This window comes from Anas platyrhynchos, chromosome 7, assembly GCF_047663525.1.
Source record: "Anas platyrhynchos isolate ZD024472 breed Pekin duck chromosome 7, IASCAAS_PekinDuck_T2T, whole genome shotgun sequence".
Lineage (NCBI taxonomy): Eukaryota > Metazoa > Chordata > Aves > Anseriformes > Anatidae > Anas > Anas platyrhynchos.
This window is the reverse complement of record NC_092593.1, coordinates 28,072,927-28,096,406: the sequence shown is the minus strand read 5'-3', so window position 1 is coordinate 28,096,406 and position 23,480 is coordinate 28,072,927. Positions and strand designations below refer to the sequence as shown.

The window sequence follows — 23,480 nt, the reverse complement described above, 5'->3', positions numbered from 1 at the left end:
AATATTAAAAGTCCAGGAACAGCTAAAAGAAACATAAGGCAACATACATTTTAATACTTATTTTCTCATCAGGTACATTATTCTTTAAATCTAAGTGATGGTGATTGTTTTTTGGGAGAGCAAGAAAGTGACATTTTTTTTTTCCTTATAGCAGTTAACACTAACTCAACCCATTTTTTTAATTAAAAGTTACCATAAGCACCATCAAAAACCTCTGAGTTCTGCTTTAAGATAGCTCCCTGGAATGAAGATCCCTCTCATCTTAATTAACTCCCAGGACAAAATCCTGGCCTCAGTGAACTCTGTGGCTGAACTCTGTGGCAAAACTGCCACCAGTTCAGGAAGGTGACCAGTTCTCTCCAAGATGCCCATGGGAGGCTCTTTGAGGCCATTTACCTCTGCACCAGCTCCTCTTGGAAATGTTCTTTGTTGAGCAACTCTAGCCCCAGCCAGTATTCACTTCTCTGTGGGACTGAAATACTTTAGCTACTATAGCTGTTTCTGCTGAGTTAGTCCTCGTAACAATGCATTTGTCTAAGATGTATATGCACCTAATCTGTTCAAACTGCACTGATAGCTTTACTTGCCAGTGTCTGGCACCTGGAGCCCGGGATGACACTGAACATCTCCGTAACACCTGTCATTCAAAGTTTTCCCTTCATCTACGTAAATGTTTTCCCTGCAAACAACTGCCTGCTCTTGTGTGGTCTATACTCTTTCAACTGCACTTCAGAGACAAACAGAAGTGTTTCTCTCACTTCCCATACATATAATCCCACTTTCTCCAGTCCTCGGGTGAGACATTCATATTGCTGCTTGTTACCTTTCTGTGTGTTTGCCTGCAGATCTCAGCCACATCAGACCATGGCCAGCTGTCCAGTACTGCATGGAAGGTGAGTCCTCAGCAGGGGGGAGTTCCATACTCTGTTCTGATGGAAGAGAGCACTCAGCTCCTGAAGGATTCAAGGATTCACCTGCACAAACAAGAATGCTTCCATTTGTGAAAAGCTCCTTAAAAATGAAAGAGCCTTTCCTACAATTGATCCCAATTGTCCCAAAGTCCCTTCAATGTTGGGATGTTGGGACATCTTAGAAGTTAAGGAGAGTGTACAGACAGTACTTTCATCTGTTAACTATTTATGACCAGACCTTTCCCTGAGACAATGACTTCATGCTTGGAAGAATATGCTTATAGTTGAGTAATTTTATAGAAATAAAGGCAGAATCAGTTTTGTTTTGTTTTTTTTTTTTAATGTCAAAATACAACAAAAACAGTGTTGACTATTAACTTTCATGTCAGTATTTCAACTGAGGAAAATAAAACCTAACATATTTGTCAAGGAATAATATAGCCAGCAGTTTAAAACAAATGGCCTGCAAGATAGTCAGCCCAAGCAAGTATTTTCTTCCATGCTGAAATAAAGACTTTCCAATTTCATTTATATATTTTAAGTATTCAGAAACAGACTTGACTAAAGAACAGCAGTTGGGGTTGTTTTCCTTTTTTCTTTCTTTTTTTTTTCCAAGTGTTCTAGCCAACAGATTCACAAAGGATTTAAGATTTTTTAAAAACAAGCAAGAGTCATGAGGTCACAGATACCAAGTTTTCCTCTTATTATAAAAATGTAAATGCTACTGGTTTACAGTACAGTCTTTATATTTGTTACAGGACAATCAGCTACAGGGCCTTCTAGTATTTTAGAGCAAAAGCACATGAAATTTTTAGCAGCCATTCTCTGGAGGGAAATTTCAAGGTGACTAGAACAGTCCTTCATATGGATAAAAACATGCTTATAATTAAAACAGACTTCTTACATGATCATTTTGCATTTCTCATTCATGTTAGCAGACTGCAAAAAAGTTATGGACACTTGAAAAGACAAAGCTATAATTGATGTTATTTTAATTTTGTATTATAAAGAAGCAAGCTATATAATCCTGTTTAGAAGTAAAATGCTACTTGAAAATAAACTAAAATTCTACTTGAACTGAAATGCTTCTCGAAAGTCTGAGAGGCTATGGGGAACTATTCATTATCAAGACAGTAAAACAGCACACAAAGTTCACAAATTATTCCTGGATTTCACAGCAGCACTTGAAGACTATCACACAAAATGCAACAAATGAGGTTGCACAAGAATTTGAGACGTGAGGAGGTCTCGGATTAAAAGGGTAAGGGCAAGCTCAGAAACATGGAATGTCACATTAAAGTCAGCCATCTAGAGTTTTCAGTCCTTTCTCTAGCAGCTTGTGACTGTGACCCTGCTCTTGGTGCAGTTGGTATTTGCAGGCAGTATTTTAACTATGGAGTCAGCCTGTCTAAGTACACTCAGGCAGCCGCTAACAGGAGTCAGCTGGAGACAGCTGCTTTCCCTCAGCAGATAAACAGCTCTCCAGGTTCAGTCTCCCCATGAAGAAACACAGAAGACACTTCCACCCTTCATTGCCTGCACACATGCAGAGCAGCGGAAGACCCTCAACAAAGTTCTGCACGACTTTTATTTCCTCTGCATGAAGTTCGCCAGGCCTTGCCCAGTCTCGTCTTTGAGCCTACCACCACACAACTGCCTCCCCAACTGCTTCATTAAAGTCATCTAAGATCTACATGGCCCCTACCCTGTCTTTGAGTACTATTGGCGTAATAGGAGGCTTATGTATGCAGCAATTCACAATGCTGTCGTTCTGTACGAGAAAAAAGGGATGAAATTTGTTTTCAGGGCTGACAATTTAGCTTATTTTGTTTGTTTTTTAAATAATAATAATACTAAAACTCTCTATAAGCAGAGAAAGAGGAACTATACAAGATCCTGATCAAACAGCTCTCAGGCAGGAGACTGACTTACCATTTGAAACAAGAACCAATCTTCACAGGTATGCACTTCAAACTTCTTTAACTCAAGAAATGAGTAATAAGGTATAAGCCATACCTACCTATAAAATTTGCTACGATAATACACAAAATATTTCTGGGAAAACCTAAGCACATTGCAGTAAGTGAGTACATAATCAGCATACCTGGAGAAAGGCTTGGAGATCTAAAATCTTACTTGTTTTCCCTTCTCCCCGATATCTCAGCCAGTCTAGTCTATTAAAAGAAACTACTTTTCCCTACACATTTTCCCTTGCAGAAACGTGGACTTCTTTTTCAGAATGCTCTGGTCATTCCACCACCACCCCCCCCCCTGGTTTGTACAGGTATCTGGATTAAGCCATATCCTGCCATTCAGGAGAAGAAAAATTTGTCAGTCAATGTGCAATAATGGGCAGCCCTGAAGATACAGATGCAATGACCACTAAATCTCATCTGAGAAAGCAGTTTTTTTCTAATAAAACCTGTGGATCAGTACCTAGCCATATTAAACAGAGGGAGAAATAAAGGTGGGCCAGGCAGAAAAAAGAGATTAAGGTAGGGCTTTAAACTGGAATGCTTACATTGGAAGGTCTGCATTATTTTAGACAAAGTTAGAAGATGGAAACAAGTCGACTTCACTGTGAACAATAAAAAGGGGACAAAGCATCAATAGTCCCTATTTAGGCAACTTCCCTTCCCTGTGTTGCTTTACACCCTTGCAATAATAAAAATATACAAACACAAACATATTTTACACAAAGCTACATAAAATAAAGCTTTGGGAATCAAGAATATGAAGCACTTCAGTTTTGTAGCAAATCTTCTGATATACCTGTAATTTTCATATTAAGTATAGGACAGAATTATCAGGCTGTGAAGGGAAACTTTTTGCTCTGTTTTGCTGCTTCCTTTCCTGGTGCCTCAGCTGGTCTCTCAATTTACTAAATTAAAGGCTATTTTTTAACAGTGGGAAGATTGTTCCTTATCAGACACCATTCAGTCCAGGTCCTCAATAAGGTGTTATTGGCAAGAACTCCAAAACCTGAGAGTACAAACTGAGGACATCAGGATCCAGTTGCATCAATGCAATTCTTTTACAAAGGGATGCAAACAAGAATGCCTCATATCTGAGTTGGCAATAAAACACCTCAAACTTGGAAGTAATGCTTAAAAAAGAAAAAAAAAAAGTTAAAGGAAGTATCTAATAAAAGTAGTTGTTTCTTTCCCCATACAGTCCCACCCACTTTAATTATCTTTACTCTGAACTGCAGAACTTTCTAACAAAGCAAATAATTGAGTGACAGCAGAAGGGGGAGAGGGGGCAACTTATTTATGCATTTATTTTTTATTACAGGAAGTTCCTGGAATGCAGGCCAGACAATCTAACAAAAAATGGTGAGCAAATAGCTACTGGAAGATTTCTCAGGATTTATGAAAGCAATTTTCCTGATTATCCTCTGCCAAGAATTAGAGGAAACTATTCCCAATGCAGTGGCAAGAAAACATGACTGGGGTCACTGTCACTCCAGCCTAATGCTTAAATCTGTTACTTTGCAAACAAAAATCAGTGACTGTAGGCATAATCATTGTCCTGGTCCTGCATATTGCACAAAGGTCCATAAAATTACTCATGTGCTTAAGTAGTCCCACATGGTTCAGTGGGTCTCATTACGTAAGTGCTAGCAGGGGTCTTAGGTCAGGATACTGCATTCCTTAAACCAGACAAATTCCCACTGAAGTGATTAGGAGCACTTCATTTGCCGAATAGAAAGAATTCCACAGGTATTTGTTTGAAGTGTGAGACAAATTTACTTTAGCCACATTTCCACCTTTCTTTAATGTTTGCAGGAAAAAGCTATTTGAGTGCAGGAGTATTAATGACCAAGGCAAATTTCAGCTGCATTCACAGGTATTTGCAACAGAAGCTTGTGTACTCAGCTACTACCACACAAGTTACCTGATCAAATCACAATGAAGCAACAACTCGAATTTCTGTATCATGCACACATACTTAACAACTCCTTGGATATGTAGGATTTTTATTAAGTTTTATACATATAAGGAAGGGTTGCCTTTCTGCAACTGAAAAGTGGGCTACATTCACTGCATTAGGCTTGAGCAGTGAGCAAGAGCTGAACAGCAAAACAATAAATTAAGCAGACATCTTGCTAAATCAGCGACATAGGACTGAACCCTTAGTGCTGTTCACTACAAATGGATCTGTTGGATTATGGGTCATTAGTTCAACCACCTTCAAAAAGTACAACCCAATAGGAATGTTATTAAACATTTATCTTCAGGGGTAGATTTACTGGAGAAGATAAGGAGGCTGCAGAGACACTGTTAGTACTGCCTATTTTGGCATGCATTCCTGTCATAAGCACCTTTCATTCATAAAAATATCTCAGGAACCCAAAGCATCCTGCAGATGTCTGCCTTTACATGTTGGGGACTGCACGCTGGCACCCTCCAGATGCTGACCAGTTATTTCCAATACACATTACCTGTTAACCTCTTGCTGCCTTCCTATTCCACAGTCAAGACACTGGGGCAAACTATTGAAAAAATACAAACTGAAAGCTGAATTTCCCAATATACAGTCAGTCCTAAGGACACGGAGCTTGCTCCTAACAGCAGGCCATCCAAATTGTTTTCGAAAACCAGAGGAATTATTTAGAAGTGGAATTTTCACGCTCCTATAGGTTTATTTAACTCTCACTTCGGGCCACCACATGTTTGAACCTGCCTCCTTCCGACCCTCTGAGTGGCTGGAGCAGGAAGGCACAAGGCAAAGAACAGGGCCTGCCTGTGAGCCCCGGGAATGCCTTAGAAAAAAATGAAATTCTCCCAGATCTTTTGCAGGTCTTAATCATAGGTCTTCAACAGGCTCCCCAGCCAATCTGTAACACAATGCCACCAACAAAAGTGTCAAAAAGATACACTGTTACTCCTGTAACAATGGTTTGTCATGGCAAAGACACAAAGACCATTAGAAGAGAAATCAGAACTAATTACCGTGTTGGCTGTAGAGGGCAATGGATCTTACTAAACTACTGTTGAAACTGTCACTGCCATACTAAGAAAGAGGGTAATTGGACACAAAAGCAGTTTCTCTCCTTTCCTGGGGAGGTCAGTTCAGGTTCTTGGAAATTTGTACCTTGGCCAATGTGCCATAAAAAAAGTAAGGAATTAATTAAGCAGGAGGAAAGCACAGTTTTCATCACCCTGGTCTATTGTTTCAGCCTTTGCAGGCACTAATATTTGTCACTGCATCAGTTTACACTCACCCATATTTGTGGTTTCCTCACACGAAATCGTAACAATTTAAATTTTCATTTAAAGGTCAAATTCCAGAAAAAGAAGTCATCCTGTGAGGAGAGATGAGATGAGTTGAGTGGATTTTTTTTTTGCAGGTTCCAAGTAAGGAGATTGCAGCCAAAGGCTGAGTGCAGTTAGCTAGCTTTACTTCACACTTATTCTGATGGCTTCCTCATTGCCTCAAAGGAAGGCTTTGTTCTGATTTTAAAAGCTGTATTAGCCTTTCTAGGTTTGAAGCTCTGTATGGAAGAAGCTTACCACACTACTTTCAATTTCTCTATTATTGACATTCAAGAAAGCTGGGTAGTAAAAACTCTTTTAGATTAAAACAAATCTCATTCTGCCCTATGAATTACAATATCAATAATTATTTTTGTTGCAAAACAATTGTGACAACCAGGTCAAGCTGAGCACTTATGACTATGCATCTAGTCTCTAGAAAGTTAAACTAAGTCCTGATTTTGTGAACAAGGCAGGACCAACAACCTGAAGAAGCCCTCTGTCTTTCAAGAGTGGGTCACAGAGTTTCATATCCCTTTCATCAAGACTCAAGCAAGCTAGAGTGTTATTCCATTCCAAAAAATTAATTCCTGTTTTCAAATAGTCACAGAAATACAAACTGCGGCTTAACACACCCTAGTGGTATGAAGGATAGCTAGCTGAAAAACAAACCCAAAGGAGCAACAAAAAACACCACACCACCCCAAAAACTCATACCCCCCAGAACCTACTCTGGAAATTAACAAAAAGGCAGCATATTTCACTGCTGAAAAGCACAATTTTATGGAAGGGTGTTGGCTCTTATCAGCCGCCATGCCCTTACTAGCTAGCTCTTAAAAGTAGAACAAATGTTAGGAACTTTTATGACTGGATGGGGAAAGGCAGGAGATAGACTATTAAAAAGGTATGGGGAAAAGTTAGCACAGAGCCAAAACAATCTTGCAGCTGCATTACATTATCCCAGTGGGAAGTTGCCAGGCTGGCAGCAAAGTTAAGCTCTATGCTCATGAAAGTGAAGCACTGATACCACCAGCTACAACTTGCATTAAATGAACTTCCCACACCTCTGTGCCAATCCAGCTCAGTCCTGATCTGCAACAATTGTGGTGTTCCAGCCTTGGGCTGGTTTTACGCAAAGGTTGCCAGTCAATCTGTACATCCAAAATGCACAGTGATTTACAATTAAGTTTCTTTCATTCTACCACGACAGATAGTGAGGATTATTATATGTAAGCAACAGCTAGCAGTATGGGTACTTCTCTGCAAGTTACTACCCATCCCATCACAATCTAATCATAACACTTAAAATCTATAACCCTAATGAGCTCTTATATTATTCAAGCTAATTATTTTATAGTATCACAAATGTACGTGGTACTTTTTAAAATACAGAATAGAGACATTATCTTTTTTAGTTGGGAGAGTTTACACTAACACAGGATAACACCTTTGGAAATATAATTTGTAGAAATAACTGTGGTAAGAAAAAACATCTTGGAAAAGCTCCACAAGGAAAAGTAGGACCGTGAAGCAGTACAGTGGATAAATATCAAAAGGACAGGCTATGCATATGGTAAGACAAAGCCTAAAACTTTTATTCAGGTCCTTGTCAGCATGACAGAAGCTTAGCATGCCAGCTGAATGCTCTCCTTCACCTACAACAGCATCTCCATGGTCACCCAGGAGACCTTTTACCACAGTCCAAAACCTACTGTTTCCAGACACTGCCAACATTTGAGGAAACCTTCCCTCCTGATGTTCAAGTGGAGCCACAGTGCAAAAGCTATAGTGTGGAACACCACAGAAACACACCAACCTGCTTTTAGCTCTTCAGTTACACAGGGACACATGCAGCGTCAGTTTACTGCTGTACAGCTCCTCCAGCTTACACAAACTCAGCACCATCTCAGGGAGGAACAGATGTTGTAATCACACAAAATTCCATGCAACTTAATTCAAAGCACTTTAGAAACATTTGAAAAAAAATAAACCTTTAACTATGAAAGCATATTATAGATAGGATCACATCACTAGTGGAACGTAGCTGCCTCTGCTCTGCAAAACTGTGGCTGTCTTATTGTTCCCAGCAACATTAGACTACTATCCAAAATCAGGAAAAGGCCTAACTATCAAAGCCTACCTGGAACTACACTCAGGAGTTAATTTTTAATATTTGCAATTATGAGAACTATTTCTGAAAATATTTCAGATATTAAATATCATTCACTGTTGATCAATGATCTGAAATACTTATATTCACAGAAAACTCCATTTTTCTGTGAGGCAGCTGTCCAGAAGAAAGGAGAGCCTCTGAATATTAGAAATACTGAGATCAGCACTGTGCTTTTGGTTTTGCAACAACCAATTTGTGTGTTGTGTAGTATGTTGCCATATACCTTTATGACAAACTTAACTTGCTAACTCCAGAAAAGGGAAGCTTTCATTTGTAAAAATAAATAAATAAATAAATAAATCTAGATTATTGAATTATTCAGTAACTAGTGGGCTGGGTAACATTTCCGAATAGCAAAACTGGCATAAAACAGCACTCGCAATTTGAGATTATATTTAAGAAACTGAGTAAGTCTTCTGTCAGTGCCCATGTTGTGACCAGACAATGGCGTTTGCAGCAAGGCAGGAATCAGCTCCTTCAGACAGCTACTTTTTATCAGCTTTATCTCAGTGCTCAGATAAAAATGTGGAATGATGATGAACAAACACAAAGCAAGGGAGAGGTAATACCTCAGTGCTCATTTCCAAACTAAAGTTTTGCTGTTTTGAAATATATATATAAAATAGCAGAGTAACTCAAAGACCTTGTGCAAGGGATCTTACAGTCCAAGGACATGCCTCAACTTCCATCCAGAAATGTGTTCCTACAGATCTTGTTGCAGAAGCAGGGTCTGAGATGACAGTCAGAAATCTACAAAGATGGATGAAACGAGACACACACTGAGGGAAATGGGAAAGACAAAAGCCTCCTCCTGCACTGTTTGTCCTTCCACAATCGCATAACATTACCACACAGCTACAGAGCTGCATCAGCCACCCAGAACAATATATTTAGCACTTTCAGAACATATTTCAGTGCAAAGAGCAACACAAAACCCAGCACCATTACCTGTTCATGCAGCCTAAACACATAGTTAATATTTCTATGGGGAAACAAAGTCCAAAGAAATGAATTCATCTTCTAAAATCCTTGCATTCACTGATTCCACAGTCCCCAGTTTACCGCTGTCCTTTGTGTGTTTCTGGTCTTTGAAAAGTTTAGTAAATAGGCTAAAGTTAACATAGTGTCAATGAGCAAGTTAATCAGTTCCTAGGTTATAGTTTCACACTGTCTCCAAACTCATGTAGGTATTGTATCACAGTGGCTTACATTAAGTGTGTTTTCACAGCTTTTTGAAGTATAAACCTGAGTTTTGCTTTGATAAAATTATTCCAGAGCACAGATCCACAGGAATTGATCCATTTGAAGACAAGGAGTCCCATACACTTTGCTGTAGTTTTCAGTAAAAAACACTGAGTCTGCTCATCTTTAAGGGGCAAATGCAAATACCTTTCTTTATTAAATGTACTGCCTGTGGTGCTCTAGATTACACCTTCCCGATTTGATTAGTTATGGCTCCATTTTCTCTTCCAACAGAAAATTCCCACTAAGATTCAGAATTACACACAGGTAAATGATGTGTAAAAAAAAAAAAAAAAAAAAATTCTTTACCATCACCAGGAATAAAGATGGCTCCCAGTTGTTGTGCTCATGTCTTCATCTTTCCCCAAGCATCTTTAACATTTACAATAGACTGATCTTTTCTTTTGCTAGATTCTATATGGATGCACTGACTCCTCCTCAAACATATCTAGCCACAATACAGTAGCTTCAGGGGGAGAATTTGTTAGAAAAATGCCATCTGTATTTGTGGTGTTCTATAAACAAAGATATCACCAATCTGATACACTATAGGTCAACTCTTCCTTTCTTTGGTGTGTTCACTTTTCAGCAACTGAAATCACAAGGCATGAAGTCAATAGATATTTGAGCTATTTAAATAGCTCCAAGGATAAAGGTCATGCCTCTGATGTGATTTATCTTCACGGGAACCCACCCAAATCTTGGAAACCACTGCCTTGGAGATAGGAGATTCTGGGGGTTGTATAGATAAGAGGTTGGTATATTAAAACTAGAGATAGCTTTTTACCAGTGTGTATTTAAATAGCTTAGAGCAAGGCCTCAGGTTAAAAAAAATTACCACCAGTATGTTATACTCAGGGAAGTGCCCACGAAGTCACAGAGTTGTTCTCTCCCACACCGGCTAAGAGACTGGCATCTTCCAGTGCATCCAGAGCCTGGCACAGTAAAGGAAATTGGCAGTTGGGTGTTTGAGCCACTGCTGCTTCATGACCCAGCTCTGTTTTTGGCCATGCTCCTAGCTTCACTTCCAAAATAAGGATAAGTCTCTTAAACAGGAGGGAGACAGCTTATCCCTTTGCAAACCTCAAGTGTAGTTCATTGAGCCAGGCTAAACAGCCAACCATGCCAAAGCAGGTAGTCCCACACTACCATCTTCCCCCAGCCTGCCACATACTCCACTCCCTGCTTCCCTTATGCCAGACCTGGCATTTGTCTAACTCCTCTGTGAATCCAAAAGCTCGAGTACTTAGCCAGAAACTAGCCCTGAAGTAAGTAAATAAAAATAAAACTGACAAAGTAGCAAACTTAGTCAAAGGTCTGCTAAGCATGAGAACTGACACCAGGGAGAAAAGGAGAAGAGGGAAAAGCCTGGGGCTCCCTGAATTCCTCAGGAAACCAGTTCCTACAGAGGTAGCAAAAACATCCAACACCAGCACCATCACTGCACAGCCACGTGCAAACAACATCAGCAAAGAACTTTGTAAATACAAGTGGTGAAATCAGACAAACCTAACGAGCAAGGGCAGTATTTCCCTGACTTGCTGTACATATCAATACCCACACAAAAACAACTGTTCACACTAATTTAAAAAGTTTGACCAGTCCTGTGATGTCTGCTACAAGACGTTTTATTTTTGTCTCAAATTTATTCTGTACAACAGAACTCCAGCTTGTGTAACAGAGACAGCAGCAGCACAATTAAAAAATTCCACCTGAGGCCAGCTCTGTTCAGCAACCAGAGGAAAGGAAGAGAGCTAATTAAAACCATGTTCCCTAAAATCACGAGTCATTAGTTGTATGTCCCAGATAAAACATAGTATCTGTCACAGATGTCTGACCTCAAAACAGAATAGGGAGCAGGGGAGGTGAATGCAGTTACAACAAAACACAGGCTAAAGGAAAATGTGATTTAAGAGCTACTAGAATCACTGGTATTTGTGCTTGGGTGAAAAGGAGAGAAGTGGAGCTGTAGTGGATACTAAGGGCACATTCAGGCAAGCCTGGCAACGATAAACCTTATGATAAAATTGTGAGTATTGCCTATTTTCTTAGAGATCGGTGTCATGATGATTTAAGTTCTCTTAACTAATGAGCCCAGATAGGAGGGATTTCAGATTAATTAACTACAGGCTTAAACCTGCAAAGGTGTATTCTGCATCTTGAGACCACTGCACACCTTGCAGAGGAGCTGGAAGTATTTTTTGGGAACAAATGTGGGATCCATTACTGTTTAATTTCTAAGTTCTTCTTGCAGTGCCCAAAACACTGCAGACTGCAGCAGCTACCATTTTTGCATCTACAGCAGTCAGAAAGCTCTTGAACCATTAACATGGGAACATCAGTACTGCTGTTACTCCCAGACATTTCTTTCTTCGCTTTCCAATGTTTTCTCTGTGCTATCTGTCATTACCTCATTTTATCATTTTTCTTTTAATTAAAGATTATTATTCAAGGGAGTAAACAGCACAATTTGAGAATTCATTCAGCATGGATAGACACACATATGATATAGTGACTTAAGCAGGGGATCAGGAAATGAGATGCTTTAAGACCTAGCCTGACAGTCTCTCTCCTGGTCTTTATGCTAGTCATTTACAGTCAAATATTTTTCCCTTCCCTCAGCCAGAAGTCCAGCAGGGGCTCAATTCCTTTGGACAGAAGGAAGTTACCCAACAAATGCTGATGCTCCAACTTGTAGCTACACAATCCTCGTGCAGAGAGCAGACAGTTTACATTTATCTTCACCATAGTTACAACACAGATGATCTCAACTATGTTCTCATCAGGTCAATGCACAGCACAGCTTTACAAACACCACAGGCAGGACAAGTTATGTATACCACATCAGCTGGTCAAGGCAAAATTTGACCTAGATGAGAACCTTCTCCCAGCCTGTCTGAAATATGTATCTTTTCCTTGATCTAGTCTGGCTGCAAACTTAATAGCTAATGCTGACTGGTTAACCACAGTCGTCCCATGAAGACAACTCACTGTGGACAAAACCCAGTCACCTTTTGTTGCCCAAGTCACACGGCACTGAGATTATGGAGGAATTCCAACAGAACATGGCTATGCAATGGACAGTGAGTGGACTCCTGGTGCAGCCCGCCCACCCCCTAAGTATCCCTCCCTTCTTATCATGTTGAAGAATCTTCTCTGCACACACCACAGTATGACAGACAGAAGTAGCAATGCTTCTTTCAGCCTCTTCAGTTTTCCACTGGATAATTCTTACTTGCTTAACGAGAGAATTATGGTTAAAAAAAATCAGTAATTCACTTCAGCATTAATGTGTTTTTCTACCACACAGGAAAGCAGAAACGGACAAAAAAGTAGATCCCTACCTGTAACTAGCTAATTTCCTGGTATGTTACACACAAGTAAGATTAGTTATTGTGGCAACATTTATTGAGTATATGTACCTGTATCTAGTTCATCCCTCATTTTTCCTCTAAGAAACAGAAGCACTGTTTCTCAACTCAGAGAGCTGCAAAGTCAGGATGGTGTCAGTCTGGAAGCTTCAGATTAATGCAGGATAAACAGACTGAGTCAGACTTTAGTTCCCTTCTGCATCCATATGAGATACTATGGGTACCCAAAGCAGAACAGCAAGGTGACATTAATCCTGTGGAAGGTGCAAAATTCACAATCCATTTCTATCTTTTATATGCAAGCGGGAACATTTTCAGAGCATCAAGGATGAAAGAATCTTCTTAGTAAGTGAAATACTAACAGATCAAGTATAGATTAGACTGAATTAGCAAAACTGTTCCTGTTCACTTTTTGCCCCCCTAAACTGATGTGTTTGCAAGTCATTGCTTTCCTTTCCTTTCTCAGTTAAGAGGAAAAAACAAATAACCCATCTTTCAAGGTTTCTCCAGCAGTCAGGTTTTTCTGTTCCAAACAATTATGACAAGAATTCGCAGCAAACTAGGGGCTGTCCAGGCATCTTCCATTAAGTTTCAAAACAAGCAAACATCAGACCTGCCACCAAAAAAAACCCACATCGCAAACACCCATTTACCTTCCCTCCCTTCTCTCTTCTCCATATTCTCACCCCAACACTACATTGCCTCTTCCATATATGCCAACGAAAGCATTTTATTTCAATGGATCTGAACTGGCAAACCAAGCAAAGAAGGAATTTTGTGAACCTCAATGCAGTTCACTAAACTGACACATACACACATTTGGCCAGGTTCAAGGACATAGTGTGCAAAACAGACTAAGTTTTCTCAGTAACTGTCAACTGTCAAAAAACATCAATGAAAATAACTCTCTACAAGGAATTATACTGAAACTTCCTGACCTAAGTTTCTACATTCCCAAAGCTGTATTAAGAAGTGGAAGATTTTTTTTGATAAGCAGAACAGTGCTTATCTTTGTGGACAAAGACAGAATTCTACTCAACATCACCCATTCCTTCAGTAGAGAGGAGGAAGTTTGGGTTCAGATTTGGAGGGCACTGGCTATTCGGCATTCAATCACCATGCAGGCATTAAGCAGAATGTGATTTACTTCACTTTCAAAGCTGAGTGAGCTGCCACAGGGAGCGGCACCATTACTGTGCACTAAGAATATCCAAGCACAGGGGGAGCGCAGAGGAGTTGGGCATTGTAAATTCATATTCCAACTTATTGCACACTAACTTTCTTGTACAGACAAGCCCTTAGACTAATAGGCACCTGGGAGTCTTCAAGTCTGAGTGCCCAATAAATAAAAAGGCTATTTTATTATACTTTTTTTTATTGGTGCTCTGGAACCAAGCTCTGATGTCCCTACTCAGACAATGCTTCCATTGAAATCAAGTCTTGGTCTATTATTAAATACTGTTTCTTTTACAGCTGCAAGCTTTCTAGGTTAGAGGATTTAGTATCAATCCAAATCACTAATCTCAGTCTAAAGGGAACTGTGCATGCATTTATTTTGATTTTATACAGGTACCTAGATACTGTTAGATTCAATAGACTTGCACTCTTGTCTAGTGAAGTAAGTCTTCTCATGTCTATCAATTGCCAACTCAGATAAACTCAAAAGAAAATCAAAATTCAAGTTTCATCTTGTTTTAAAAACTGCTCCAGATTCAGTTGTTTGTGACAGAGACAAGAATCACTAAAAGGTTTGAAAGTCATCAGCAGCTTTCAGTTCAAATTTACCAAGCTTTAAATGCACGATGGACACTCAGAACAGAAAATAGCATATATTTGAAGGCCCCGCTGCAGTAAGTTCATATAGCATTAATCCTCTAGGTATTCTGAGCTGCTACTCCCTACCACCACAGCTATCTTCCATACTGACAGACGAGACTTGAGTAGAGCCCACTGGACTCAATGAAACACCACCAGAGATGAAGTTGCCTAGAATGGACAACCCAATTTATCAACTCCCCAACCACAGCGAGCAGCAGCCATGTTACAGCTTATCTGACTAGCAATAGCAAGGCACTACTAGGAATTATTTATGCAATTCTATGCAGCTGCAAGGAAGCAATAGCAGAAGTGAGCCCTAGACTAAGAAAGCAGATCTGGACAGCATTTGCTTTTTAGCTTCATCTGCAAGAAGCTGCTCTGATTCTGACAAAGGAATCCATTTCCCCCCCACCCCCTTCCTCCCCAAGACACCCAGCCAGCACACGAAGGAAGCAATCACTTACATACATGTTATTTTAACTTCCTTCCTGCTACACTTTTTGCTTTTTTAGAACGATGGGTCAACGACAAACATTTTCCTTCTAGGCAGCTCACTCACAGTGGTGTTCATGGAAAGTTTGACAGCTTTATCTTCCTTCTGAGCTACTTACAGCTGTGACTCCATTACTTTGAAGTCAACTTGGATTCACTTGGAATGAAGTGCAGACATCAGTGACTCAGGCTTAGCGTGTCACCTGTGTTTGTTATCTTGCAGTAGACAATTTAATCAGTTGTTTTTTTTTTTTTTTTGTTTTTTTTTTTGTCTAGGCACAAGGACAAGAAAAAAGTTGATCAGCATTTCACAGGCTTGTTTCTTCACTGCTAGCAGGCCATTTAACATCTGATAGTCCATATAAAAAGGTCTTCCCAGGGGCTTACAGTGTTTGGGTTGTTCTTTTTATAGTGCAGAAGGTCATTAATGAGCAAGTGAAAGCAGCATGGAAATAGCTAGACAAGTCTTGTTGAGTTAATAAGAAACTGTCATTCTGCTTCAGTACTTTTTCATTAAGCCTAGCAATGATCACGTCTACGGAGACTGATGGTACAAATCTATTTTAATGCTCAATTTAGTTCCCCAAGTCTTGAGTTCCCCCCCCCTTTTTTTTAAGCATGGCTTTTTCAGTTTAGAAATTTGAGGAAAAACACTTATACTTCAGCTTTTACAGAGGCAGTTCAAAAGCTAAAACTCCTGTTAAAATAAAGAGCTAGATGTACCCTGACTTTCTGAAAAGACTAGACACTCTAAATCAAATTTGTCCTCCTGCTCTTATGAAACAGTACGTGTTTCTCTACAAAGTCACTCACCATATTGTCATACTTTGCATGTCTCCCAGGACTAGCATCCTTTGGTTGTCGTTGAGTTTAAGTGTCACACAGAAATTAACTCCTCATTGCTTAAATAGGAGCAAGGCACAGACACCACCTTTAACTGAGTCTTAAGTATCACGAGCCCGTCATGCATCACTAACTAACAATGAGTCCACAAAGCCACTTCTTTCTAAGAACTCCATTACAAGAAAAGCTTTAGTAACTCTTTAGCTGCACTTCTCTCTCCCATGTAATTTCAGTGCTTCTGCCTAGAAAGTTAATCACCTTTGTTGTTGCCAGGTCTCTTTCCAGAGAGGATTATCTACCTGTATTTCTCAGCTTCTGTTACTAGATCCCAGCACTTTCTCTTACACAGCTTTTACCATTGTGCTTATTATTCCAATCAAGTGACTTGGAAGAAGTTCAGCATCATACAGGTCACAAGGAAAGCCAATTTATGGAAGTGACCTCTGTGTCACTCTGAGGTGCCATCAGGTCACTTAAGGCTCCATCTCTATACACCACCACCCCTGATCATGCACACGAAGCTGTGCTGGCAGTGGTACAGTACTCAGTAACTTAGGCCTAAAGTCAGGCATATGAACTCCAAGAGGAGGATAGAAAAGATTGGAGCAAAGTTCAGCAAAGAAAACTGATGGAAAACAGCTATGTGTTCCCTTTTGTACCTCACATGTACAAAACCTTCATGTGTGTATCAGACTAGACCAGCTAACACTGAGCAATACCAGCTCTCTCCTGCTGTTTTTAACACTAAAGAAAACAGTGCAGTGCATTAGTGAGGGAGTTTCATTCTCTTATGTGTTATTCTCCAGCATTTGTTAGCTAAACCTCTTAACTCTCCCAGCTACCCATTGCTCACACCAGGGAAGTTCCTAAAGCACACCTTTTCACACAGCATGGGTTTCATCTCTTAGTTGATTTCTCTTTTCTGAACTCCACACATATGGAATTTCTTGTTAGTAAGCCCGTAACGACTGTACATCTCGGCTCTGAAAACTCCCTCTAGAGCTGCTTCCACAGAACTCATTTTTATGTTAGTTTCTTTTCCTTTTCTCCTTACAACAACCTACCAAAAGTCCCTAGATCTTTCAAGGCAAAGTACTACTTCCTGCAGAGCAGATACTGTGGTAAGGTTCCTGAAGGCTTGAAATCTCAGATCATTAAGGTCACGTAAAGGTGAAAAGTGTTTAAAGGACACTGAAAAAGAGGTGAGAAAGATAAGATGCATCCCAACATGCCAAAAATACTGCAGGATTCAAGTCATGTAAATAAAGGGGTTTCCATTATAGGCTATGCTGTTTTGGTGGAATGCTTCATAAACCCACCAATCTGAGGTAACTGAAGAATTCTCCCATTATTCTATTCCATGAGTGCTTCCCACCTTTTCCACTGTTGCACAAACAGTACAATGCAACTGAAGAGTGTTTTTCCCTCCCAGTCACACTTCTGCCAGCTGAGCACTGGTAACTTTCTCAGTATTAGCACTCTAGACATTAGTGCTGCTGCCAAGAAGGAAAAAAGCAAAGAGTTTAGTTAAATCTATAGCATACACCCCCATCTACCTTAAAACACATCTAGCACCTGTGTTGGAGTCATGACTGGCATTACCACAGTAATGCTCTGAAGACAGAGCGAACAATAGATTGAGAACGTAGAAGCAGCAGTAAGGGCTGGTGGAACTGACACCAGAGCAGCAATTGCTTTACAGTCAAAAGGCTTATTTTTTTTTAGCTGTACTTTCCTGGTGAGGCAGAAGGTGGGCAGCAAAGCAGCAGAAAGAGCATAGCCACTCTTAACACCTATACACCATTCAGAGCAGCAAACATGTATTCCCTTATTGTGTTCCTGGTTCTTTCAACACCTAGTTAGCTCTGTGACATCAAGCCTTTTAAACTTAGTACAACACAAAATAATAATAATTAAAAAAAAAAAAAAGCCTGCAAAGGTATTAGCAAGAACTTACACAATGCTTAAGAGCTTCTGAAGGCTTAGATATAAAAAAAAAGAAATAACAGACCACAGCCTTGGGAAGTTTCCTCTTTTTTGGTGTTGTCATTGGGGAAAAAAAAATAAAAAGAAAGCCTATTTAAAGACTTATCTCCCTCTAGGTATTTTTATTCCATAGCCTGCACCATAGAGGTTCAACTTTTCTTACTACACACTATCATTTCTCGATACCTGAGGTAGATCTCCCAAAATCACAACCTCCTGACCACCTAAAGATGATGTTCTGTTTGACAAAAGGTATTTTCCTTGCTCTTCAATCTGCACTTCACAACTTCTAGAGACAACTGCAAGAGGTATCAGCAAAGTCATTTTTCATGCAGCCATCACTGCTTTCTTCTTGCTGTCTCATCAGGACCAGCCTTTGGTTGTACAGGGCTCTACATGTCAGTATCATATACAAGCTGCTATCTAACTCCTTCTTCAATTTTGATTAAGTCAATATAATCGGCCAGCATGGAACTATGCAGGCGTTGCCTCCTTTCTGGAGACAGGAAGATACTGGAGTTTTTCTCCCCCAGGCAAGAAATAAGAGGTGTGAGCTGTGATTTGTGATGAAATTCAGAGCCATGCAAAACTTGCCTGGTTTCAGATTTCATTACCCCTGCACTAGAAAGGTTTGGCAAGGTAAAAAAACCTCCACCAATTAAGGTCATGCAACATCCAGAGTTCAGGAAGTTTCCAGCATGCAGCAAGGTGGTAAGTCACAGCTTCAGTCAATTCTTCTCTTGAAATTTGTTCAAGTTCTCAAGTCCCATAGGGTTTTTTCATGGGCCAAGAAGCTGCCAAGAAGCTACACATGCCCCAACAAAAGTAAATAGGCTCATTTTAACTTTACAAAGAGTCACAGGGAACAGAACAGCTGGGAATGCTATGTTCCTTCTTGGGCTTGAAATATCAGCCTTACAGCCAGAAAAAGACTGGTGTACCCCTTCAGAAGGAAGCTCAGAACAAGACAATAGCAATTCCCCCACTCTAAGGATTCAACATTTTCAACAGTGCTGTAAACCTCAGCAGCAACTAACTTCAGAAATAACTGTTCACACTGTTACATAGAATTTGATCCCCACCACATTTGACGTAAGTTATGAGGTTTAACTACATATTTTGTTTGAATTCCCATCTCCCTCAGCCCTTTCCTGACCAACATCCTAAGAGACATGAGACTGCTCCCACTCTGTAAGACAAAAAGCTCTGCAAATATCCCAGGTCATTCACTAAAGGCTATACCCTGAGTACACTTCTCTGTTAGGTGATCCTTAGACAACTTTTCCCTAAGTTTGGAAGTGGTGATAAGGCATAAGAGGGGAAGATCCATCTCCAAGATCCTCTTTCCCACCTAAAAAGTAATGTGATCTTTTGTAGTAACGCATTTCAGTGTCATGTCCTGACCACAAATTGCACCCTTCTACAATGCTTTTCACACATCCTTGAAACAATGGCTCTCTCTACTGGTGCCTTAACATCCTATGCCACAAGCCAGCTCCGCAGAGAAAAAAACTGCACACCCACAGCAAAATAACTTGCTTTTTTTCTGCTCCTCTTTCTCCAGGCTTGAGATTCCCTCTTTTAGGGGGTGGCTGCCAAACACTGTCCTTAAACATACATTGGAAAGACATCTCCTACTGCTTAAGAACTGCTTACTTCTACAGTTTAATCGCACAACTTCAACTAAAGCTGGTAAGCAAACTGCCTCCTGGGGCTTTGTCAGGAAGTGAGAGCACTATTTTACAGATCCCCTGGTTTTATTTTCATTGTTTTTTTTTAACATGGAATTTCCCTAACAGTTGAGGTCAAATAATAGACAGCACCGCAGTACTAACCTAGCAGCTTCATGGCTCATAGGTCACCTGTAAGCTTCTAATTAAAAAACATCCCTTTATTACTGCTGGCTGCTTTTAGGTTTCAGGAGAGATGTTTTACCCGTTATCATCATTTGAAGGCTCAATACTGGTTCAAGGATTTGGAATTAGACCTGAACTCAAGTCTTCAATTCTAAAATACACCTAAAAAGCAAACAAAAAGCAACCTGCTTTGACCACTTTGTGAGCTTTACTAAAAAGATTTAAGTTTACAGAGGAAAAAAAAATTAACTTCTATGAAAAGTACTAAAAACAAGACAGACTTGTTTTCCACTTCCTTTGTTTCTATATTAGTCAGGCATTTTAATTACATTATTGTCTATCACAATGTGTAACAGCGAAGCATCAGAGTGGAATTTCTTGGCAATTGTAGCCCAACAATAGTGGCCTCTCTGATCTACGTTCACAGTTAGAAAGGACAGCCACTGCCTCCTATTTACACAGACAGATCTCTTGCCAAATTTCCTCTCTCAAGATTAAAACATATGACAGCAACAGCACATAAGCATTTTTAGGGCACTTGCACGAAATCACAGAACCACAGAACATCCCAAACTGGAAGGGACCCACAAGGATCATCCAGCCCAAGTCCTGGCTCCACATAGGACCACCCAAAAAGTCAGACTGTGTTAGAGTATTGTCCAAATGTTTCTTAGCTCCAACAAGCTTGGGACCATGACCATTCCCCTGGGGAGTCTGTTCTGGTGCTCAACCACCCTCTTGGTGAAGTGCCTTTTCCTAACACCCACTCTGAACCTCCTCTGATGCAGCTCCATGGTGTTCCTTTGGGTCCTTGCACTGTCCCCATATACCAGAGATCAGCATCTGCCTCTCCACACCACCTCAGCCTTCTCTGATATGGGCTGAACAAACCAAGTGACTCTGGCCACTCCTCATACTCCTTACCCTCTAGACCCTTCGTCATCTTCATAACACTCCTTTGGAGGCTAAATGTTTTATGTCCTTCTTATAATGTCATGACCAAAGCCACACAGTGTTGAGTGAGGTTGCACCAGTGTGGAATACAGCAGAACAGTCACCCCCATGGACAAGTTGACTGTGCTTGACTTGATGCACACTTTCTGCCCTGTGTCTGGCCTTGTCTCCTCGGGAAGAACACGCTTCAAGTGGGAGGTTTTGCACTTTTAAGTTTCATTTAATTATTCCCATTCTTCATAGTAAATAAACAGGTCCCCATCCACTGCACTTCACTAACATCCTGTCTATTGGTGTGAAAGTGCTTTCTGCGTGATGAGACTGCTTTAAAACAGGACTGTGAAAAACTAAAAGGCTACATGAAGTTTGTTGTTCAGGTACGTATCGATTCACTCAAATTAAAGACATAACCACGCACTCCAGACTAGATGGGTGTTAAAGGAAAACTAACAAGTTACACAGAAAACACATTACCAGAAACAAGATGTATGGTGATTGCAGAAAACCAGGTAGTTAAATTCTGCAGGCCTTTATGCTATTTGAGTCATACAAGACAGCTATGTATTAGTCTTAAACACCAGCTAAGCTGGGTTTCTGACTGATACAATGCTAAGTACCAGGGACTCCAGAATCACAGGGATAAGTCCGATAACACAGACTGCTCTCAGTCTAGGCCTTGACAAGTCTATCAGCTTTTATTTATAGTAAGCAAGCCCAAGGAGAGGGGCTTCAGTAGAATTTATAGGAAACTACCTCAAAGCAGCAGTCTCTAAAGGCAAGATAAAATAAAACAAAAATATCCAACTAGAATAACAAAGTTTTTGGCCTTACCCCTCACTCAAATAAAATTGTTTTATGTAATTATTTTTGTTAAGCTCTAATTATATTTCATGCTCAGAATGAGCTTTTTTTTTTTTTTGACTACTCTGATATTCTTGTAAAAAGAGCAGTGTGCCATGAGAGCGCACACTTAAACAAAATCCTTGCATTTAGGTCACACCTCTCAAAATCAACTGCCTGCTCTAGATCAATTCACCACAAGACAAGAAGCAAAGTGAAGCTTTTTTTTATGCTGTAGTTTTACAAATGCACCTCTTAGAGTCATTTTCAGAAAATATATTCCAAACAAGTCTTCACAGAACATTCATGCAGAAGTCAGTCATTTAAATGTGTAATATAAGTTTTCTATGAGGATTAAGCTACAAAAAATAAGCACTTACTGCTGTTGCTAAAGTCACTGGAACCTATGGGTTCATGTCACTACTAAAACAAACAAAAAAAATAAATCAGACCATCTTCTAACATACTTCAAGATCTTTGAATGAATTACATTAAATGTAACAATTATTAAAATACTAACCACTATTAAATATGCAAGGCATCTACGAATGAGTCTGGATCTTCATTGCACCTTAAGAGAATGGGACTTGCCAGCCTCTGTAATGAAGAGACAAGTGATCTCCAAGGAGAGAAGCAGCTACCTGCTAGGGCCATTACAACTGTATGAGCTATTCATTATGTAGTACTGACATTATTCCGAAGTTTCAGGGTTTACAATTGTGAAAAACATGTTGAAGTTAAGGCAGAACTTCAATCAAGATTTACCTATACTTTTTTTTTTTTTTGAATCAACAGTTTAAATTTTGATGGTTAATTCTGTTGTTGCTCTCTCAATTTCCCTTTTTTATTTTTAAAAACAGGATTTAGAGCCTGAATCTGGATCAGGTCTTTTGAAATCTTCCAGCCATCACAAAATACAGAAAGAAGTCTGGAATAAAAACAAGTAACTCTGAAAAACAGTAACAGAAAAGAAGAGAAACTTTCCTAATTGCAGATTTAAAAAAAGGAGTTCGCAGAAGCTTTGATATTGCACGTCCTGTGGCAACAAAATTTCCTGTCCCTTCTCCAGGAAGGGCTATGTACTTACCTTAGGGACCACTTCTAATTATGGTTCAAACTCAGAATGCAACACAGTAAGCACTGTTGGGCTTGTGCTACAGATTGCTTCATATCATCAGTATAAAGTTAAGGTAGCATAACATTCACTCGCTTGTAGATCAAATCATATGCAGAAAACTGTTAAGTGAGACATGTACATACATGACTCATCCATGCACAGACACCTGATTAACGGTAGAACACTGTTCTTCCTTATAATCCCTTCATAGGGACAACTGGAAAATACAGCTGCAGCAGTGGAAAACACTTCAGGCCTGGTAAAAAGCATGTTCTGCTTTCCCCGCACTGATCTAACAACTGGTCTTTGGGCAAAGTGAAATAGGTGGGTCCCTGTGCACAGTAAACATCTATATTAAAAGAAACCTCAGGAACAGTTTCATCAACAGTAGATAATACGGGGCAATACAAGGCGAAAATAAAACCCAACAACCACACAGCAATTCTTTATTTAATCAGCAGACATCAGGATTTATGCTAAAAAATAAACCAAACTGATTTATGGAGGAAAATAGCTTCCTTCATCTTTTCCTCCAATTTATCATCAGTAAGTACGCACAACTTGAAGTTATCTTCACTCTTCAGGTTCTCATGCACAACTTGCAGACCCAGTAGCACAG

General features: G+C 39.8%; 1 protein-coding gene across 2 annotated transcripts in view; it reads right to left on the bottom strand.

The window, feature by feature from the left end:
• ALS2 (alsin Rho guanine nucleotide exchange factor ALS2) overlaps positions 1-23,480 on the bottom strand; it is a 216,680-nt gene that overhangs the window by 191,207 nt on the left and 1,993 nt on the right. For both annotated transcript variants that reach the window (XM_072041083.1, XM_072041084.1), the window contains exon 3: positions 824-974. The gene's annotated coding sequence lies outside the window, so the exon portion shown is untranslated. The remainder of the gene's footprint in view (positions 1-823; positions 975-23,480) is intronic.